Here is a 7,489-nt window from a genome sequence, read left to right as displayed (position 1 = left end):
AGCTAAATGCCTGAAACATAATGATGTTAAGTACACTATGGCACATTATTCAGAGGAATTCTGCTTTTTAAAATGATGCTTTTAATGTGCAAACAGTATAATCAGAAAGTATTTTAAATATGTTAAATTTAAAAATCAGGGTATATTCACTGCAAATAGACAAGGATCACAGCCATGTAATAAAAACATTGTACAAACTACTGAAAAAATATTAATCAAATATTAGTAACATTTGGGTAGTAGAGCCATGATTTTTTTTTATTTTTTGGTAATTTCAAAATGTTCTTTAATTATTTTACTATAAATGTTACTTAATTTTTAATCCAAAAGCATATTTTGATGGATAACGCTGCCAACTTAAACCATTAGGCCAATTTAGTCCAATACACATTAGAAGTATCTAAGAGTCATTCAGCCTTCTTAAAAAGTTGCTCTAAGTATTCTCTTGCCAAGCTTTGATTTCAATTCAGCAACCTTCTATGGAGTACCTGCTACGTGAAGTCTTTGTAATAGTCATTGGGTTGCGGGGGAGAAGATACAAAGATAACACATAATACGTCACAGCAAGCACTTCACAGCCTAGTTAAGGGGCTACATACACCTGATTTCCAGTTGTCTCCAGCACAGCCTGTCCGTGTCAAATGCTCTAACAGAGATGAGAGTGAAGGGCTACGTGGGATTTAGCTCCACTCAGCAGCACTAGAGGAGTATGTACAGGAAGCTGACATTTGAGTTAGGAGTTAGGGATTGTGAAGTGTAAAGATGTGAGGGAGACTATTCCAGAAACAGGAAGAAGGCATTAAAATGCATGCAGAGTACTGAGTTGTCTCTGTGATGGGAACATTCAATATGAGGTGGGGAAAGACTTGGAAGGAGGCGAATGTAATTGCAGTAATGCATTTGTTGGCAGTGTACACGAAAAGCCTAAATAAACTTGATCCTCTTCCAAGTTTTAAATATTATAGACACTGTATTCTGAAATACTCATATACCTATAACTTGATTGCCCATTCTTTGGCCTATTTTTGTTTTCAGTTCTGGACTTGCATAATTTTAACTATAATAAGAAATATAATAACAACAGCAAACCTTTCTTCAGGATTTACCTGTGCCTAGGCACTCTGCTAAGATTTTTCCATATATTATCTCACATGAGTTTCCTGAAAATCACAGGAGGTAGGTCCTTATCCCCATTCTACTGATGAATAAACTGAGTCACAGAAATATTAATTAATTTTCCCAAGGTCACACAGGTAGTAGGTAGGAATGAAAAGACATGAAGGCTCAGACAAATCACATGACATTAAATTAAAATTAATTCTTGGGACTTGAGTAGACCAGACTAGGTCATGCCCTACAGATGTAGTTCAGCAGGATGGTCGCTAGATGGCAGAACCAGCCCAGCTTGGATAGAGTTTGGACTGGGCGCTGTCGAATCTTGGAAGCCCTTATGAGATTTAGCACTGGTTAGATATAACTGTTTCTCTTCAAATTAAGCAGATTGGAACAGGAATAATATGCATCCCTACATAGTTAAGCCTCAAAAGGAAAATTTTTTTTTCAAAATGGAGAATCACAAACAATCAAAATAATTTCCCATATATTGGGAAATTTATAATCTACAAAATACAACTAAAGAGGATGTGAGTCTTCTCATTTCTTCCTTCACAGGAATTTCTGGGAGTGGGATTGCTAGGTCATCTGGTAAATGTATGTTTAACTTTTTAAGACTCTGCACCACAGTCTGGATGGGAATTTATCTACTGTGTGGAGTTCTTCTTTCTAAATCCCTGTGTCTGGAATAGTAAGAGAGCAAAGGGCCTCTCCCACAGGAAAGGGGCTGAGCCAACGCCTGTCTCTGCAGTTGCAGACATTTGCTATCGTTTGTATCTTGTTCTTGGCCAGAGAGTGAAAAACACCAAGATTTTTATCCGAGCCTGAGGAGATAGAGCTCTCAGGTGGTGCTGTGTCTCCCTCACACATCTCAGGAGCGGGTCGACGCTGCTTGCCCTGGTGCATTTTACCAGCAACCCTGCATGAGGATCTGAACCACTCATAATAAAGCTGTCCTTGGCTTTCCTTTGTCAGTGTTTCTCTGCGTGTACTCCTCCCAAGGGAATGCCAAGGTAGAAGAAATGCTAGTAGTACTGAATCCTCCAGACAAACGCTCTCCAGTTGCACCCCTGACGGACCTTAATAGCCAGCATCTGTGTGTATTAGTATCTGGAGCACAGATGCTAATGTTGAACATCATTCTGTAGTTCCAGAAGTCGGGATTTATAATAGCTCAGACTGAATTTAGAATTTGGAAATCAAAATTTGGAATATCGGAGAAGGACTGAGAAGAGAAATTAACAATAAAATAAATGTATAGGTGTATAGCAGGCTACTGACTTGATTATATTTAATATGTATTTACTAGTGTCTAGTAGGTTATACTAAGAACTGTTCTGGGCACTGGGTATACAGCAGCAAGCAAGAAAGACAAGAACTTGTTTTCATGGAGCTTATCTTTTAATGGAATAGGAAGCTGACCAGTTCAATGAATGGGCAAACACACACACACACACACACACACACACACACACACACACACACACCAAGAAAAATATCAATGCTGGGCAAAGAATAAATCAGGATGGTGTACTAGAAGGGATTTAGGGAAGCCTCTCTGAAGAAGCCAAGCATATGTAGATCAGGGAAAGTGCATTCCTAGGCCCTAGAAGCAGCTAGTGCAAAGGTTCTGCGTAGAACAACCCTGAGGAGCAGAAAGAAAGTTGCTGTGGCAGGGCCTGGGGTGGGAGGGGAGGGTGTGCATGAGGGAGAGCAGGCAGGGTAAGGAGTTGAGAGTTTACATAATATATAGTCTATATTCTGTCTTCAAACCCAAGGATTATTTTACCTCCCAGTTGAGAAATAAGAGACCTTAGAAGAAAATTAAGGTTAAAGGAATTGAGGTTGAGAATGAATTTATAGAAGTCTAATAATATTTTTCAGTTCAATGAACAAAATAATAAAACAGATCAAGAACATCTATCTTGCCTTCTAAAGACATCACCTTTCTTTCGCTCTTCTTTGGCACTACTCAATTTTATTACCCAACCCCTTCCTCACAGTCTTAAAGATTTTCCCTTGGGTTTATTTTATTTTATTTTATTTTATTTGCAGTTGTGATGGAGTAGCTCAAGAATTTTTGTCTGTGCTCCAATGTTATGCAAATTTATGCAAATAAATGATTATGTTTTTGAAAAGTTGTATCCCTGAGTGACACACAAAAACAATATGTGATATTTAAGCACTAAATCATGGCATAAGCAGCATGAAGATCATTTATTTTCACAAGATAGCAAAACTGTGACAGATTACACACAGCATAGCCAAGGGGTAGAGAAGTTGAGAGGCCAACTGCTTGTCAGTCTCCTTGAAACTGTGAGTGAGGCAGGCTGCTCAGATGGGGCTGATTTTAGTTTACAATTTGGAACTCCAGCAACTTGCACATATTTAATACAAAATTGTTATGGTTTATATGTGGTACACAGAAGTAAATCTGCAAATACTAAAATACTATAGTAGGGGATTTTCTGGTTAGAAAGACTTACTTGATTGAAATTCTTAGTAAAGAAATGTTATAATAAAAGGATGTCATTTCAAAGGATTTTAAAACTAAAAGATAATTCAGTCTGAAAGATTTCAGTTTATTCCCAATTAATCCCAACTAATTATAATAGTGATTTACTCTCAACTTATTTGGTCAAGCACTATACTAGAAATTTGTTTGTTTACTTATAACCTCATTTAATTCTCCCAACAATCTTATGCAGAATTTGAGGCTTAGGAATCTTACTTAACTTGTCCAATATCACACTTGCCAGTGATTCCATGGCCAGAGGTTTAATTCAAGTGTGTCAAAGTTCAGAGTCTCAGCTCTTAACCTCTACACACTACTCTCCCAGAATGAGGAAGAACCAGAAAATCATTCGCTGGGGTAGACAATTTCATAAAGACTATGAAAAAGTGTGGGAGGGAGATGCAAGAGGGAGGAGATATGACGATATATGTATATGTATAGCTGATTCACTTTATTATAAAGCAGAAACTAACAAACACACCATTGTAAAACAATTATACTCCAACAAAGATGTTTAAAAAAATTTTTTTAAATAAATTACTTCTTTTGAGTAGGCTGGAGATACGTTTCCCTATTTCTATTCACTCATCCATACAACAAGTATTTGTTGAGTATTTGCTATGGGCCAGTAAGGGCCAGGCACTGTTCTATGTATGGAAAGCTACAGCAATGAACAAAACACAATCACTGCTCTCCAGGAGTTTACATTGCAAAAGGGAAGATGTGTCATTTTCCTGGGTCTGTCATAACAAACTAACACAAAACGGGTGGCTTAAACCAACAGAAATTTATTTTCTCATGGTTCTGGAGACTGGAAATCAAGATGTTGGCAGAGCCATGCTCCATCTAAAGGCTCCTGGGGAGAATTCTTGGCTGTGGTTGCATAACCCCAATCTCTGCCTCCTTCTTCACGTGGCCTTTCCCTGTGTGTCTTCTCCCTTCGCTTCTCTTATGAGGACACTTGTAATTGAGTTAGAAACCACCCCCTTAATCCAGGATGATCTCATCTCAAAATCTTAACTTTCCACCAGCAGTGTGCTGGGGTTCCCTTTTCTCCACATCTTCACCAACATTTGTTATTTGTGGTCTTTTTGACGATGGCCATTCTGAAAGGTGTGAGGTAATATCTCATAGTGGTTTTGATTTGCATTTCCCCGACGCTTAGTGATATTGAGCATCTTTTAACGCACCTATTGGCCAGCTATATATCTTCTTTGGAAAAATGTCTATTCAGATCTTCTGCCCATTTTTTGATTGGTTGTTTGTTTTTTTGATATTGAGTTGTATGAGCTGTTTATATACTTTGGATATTAACCCCTTGTCAGTCATTTAATTTGCAAATATTTTCTCCCATTCAGTAGGTTGATGGTTTCCTTTCCTGTGCAAAAGGTTTTAAGTTTAATTAGGTCCCATTTTTTTATTTTTGCTTTTGTTTCCTTTGCCTTAGGAGACAGACCCAAAAAAATATTGCTATATTTTATGCTCAGAGAGTGTTCTGTCTGTGTTTTCTTCTAGGAGTTCTATGGTTTCCATTCATGTCCCTAATTCATTCTGAGTTTATTTTTGTATATGGTATGAGTATATCTGAAGGAAATGAAAACATTAATTCAAAAAGATACATGCACCCCAATATTCATAACAGCATTATTTACAATAGTCAAGATATGGAAACAACCTAAGTGTCCATCAATAGGTGAATGAATAAAGTAGATGTGGTGTATATATATATATATATATATATATATATATATATACACACACACACACACACACACAAGGATATTATTCAGCCATAAACGAGAATGAGATTTTGCCATTTACAACAATATGGATGGACTTGGAATATATTATGCTCAGTGAAATAAGTCAGACAGAGAAAGACAAATACTGTATGTTATCATTTATATGTGGAATCTAAAAAATAAAGCCAATGAATGAATATAATAAAACAGGAAAAGACTCACAGATATAGAAACAAATGAGCGGTTACCAGTAGGGAGAGGGAAGGGGGAAAGGACAAGATAGAAGAAGGGGATAAAGAGGTACAAACCACTATGTATAAAATAAATAAGCCTCAAGGATATATTGTACAGCACAGGGAATATAGCCAATATTTTATAATAACTTTAAAAGGAGTATAATCTATAAAAGTATCGAATCAGTATGATGTACACCTGAAATATAATATATAATATTGTATAATATTATAAATCAACTATACCTCAATAAATAAAATTTAAAAATAAGAATAAAGTAAATGTCAATCACACACCAAAAAGAATTATCAATGACAACTTTTTCACATAGATTGCAAACATAGATTTTTCCTTCATGTGAGTTTTTTGGTGTGAATAAAGATTAGCTTTCTGGCAAAAAAAAAAAAATGTCATGAAGAAACGAGGGGTAAGACAGGAATAAAGACACAGACCTACTAGAGAATGGACTTAAGGATATGGGGAGGGGGAAGGGTAAGCTGTGACAAAGCGAGAGAGAGGCATGGACGTATATACACTACCAAACATAAACTAGATAGCTAGTGGGAAGCAGCCGCATAGCACAGGGAGATCAGCTCGGTGCTTTGTGACCGCCTGGAGGGGTGGGATAGGGAGGGTGGGAGGGAGGGAGACGCAAGAGGGAAGAGATATGGGGATATATGTATACGTATAGCTGATTCACTTTGTTATAGAGCAGAAACTAACACAGCATTGTAAAGCAATTATACTCTAATAAAGATATAAAAAAAAATCCTTAACCTAATTACATCTGCACAGATCCTTTATCCAAACAAGGTCACATTCACACATTCTAGGAATTAGAACATGGCAGTGAGGGAGGAGGCGACTACAGTTCAGCCCACTACAGATAAACAATTTTTAAAAACAAATAACAAATACATAGTGACAATAAGCCCTATAGAGAAAAATAAAACAAGGAAGAGGAACGGTGAGTATAGGAAGGGATGTTGTATTGATAATGACTGGAAGGTCTCACTGAGAAGGTAACATTCAAGAAGAGACCTAGAGAAAGTGACAGAAATCCAGATGTCTACTAGGGTATGGCAGAGGTAGTCAGCTATTCACCAGAATCTTTCTCCCCTCCTGGCCCACACTGAACAACATTTCCTAGCCCCCTTCTGTTAGGCCTGGCTGTGGGACTGAGTTCTAGCGATACAATATGAGTGGAGGCTGTGACTCCCACATTCTGGCCTGACCAACAAAAGCTCCCACACGAACTCCTCCAAGCTCTTTTCCCCTTCCGGCTTGCCATAAAGGAGCACCCTCCAGAACCTTGGAAGCCTCACGATGAACGTGGCATAACCTCCTTTAGCCTGGGTTCCGGAGTGACGACATGGAAGAACATTAAATGAGGAAGAAAATGTCCACTTTGTTTGAGCCACAGTAGAATTTTGGATCTGTCCATTACAGCAGTTATTCCTTAAAAAAATACTCAGGGGAAGAGCATTAAAGGAAGCAGATAAAAAGCCCCAAGGCAAGGGCATGCTCTGTATGTTCAAAGGGACGTAGGACAGCCATTGTGGCGGGAAGAATGGGCAATGAGGAAAGGGTAGGAAGATGAAGTCAGAGAGGCCGGGGGACCACATCGTGTACCACAACAGCCCACAAGAGATCGTTGTAAATTTGGAAGCCATTGCAGAACTTACCTGAGGAGTGACATGATCTCAAGGATGCGGGTGGCTGCTTTAAAAGAAAGGAGAGTGTAGAGGAGCATGCGTTGAAGCAGCGAGTCCAGGTAGGAAGTTTAGGCAGGAATCAAACACAAGCTGACGGTGGCTTGGTCTGGGCTTGCAGCGGTCCAGGTGAGAGGAGTAGAGAAGTGATAGACGTGTTTGAAGGGGTGAGT

This window comes from Delphinus delphis, chromosome 17, assembly GCF_949987515.2.
Source record: "Delphinus delphis chromosome 17, mDelDel1.2, whole genome shotgun sequence".
Classification (NCBI taxonomy): domain Eukaryota; kingdom Metazoa; phylum Chordata; class Mammalia; order Artiodactyla; family Delphinidae; genus Delphinus; species Delphinus delphis.
The sequence above is the reverse complement of the archived record's forward strand: the minus strand, read 5'-3'. Positions refer to the sequence as shown.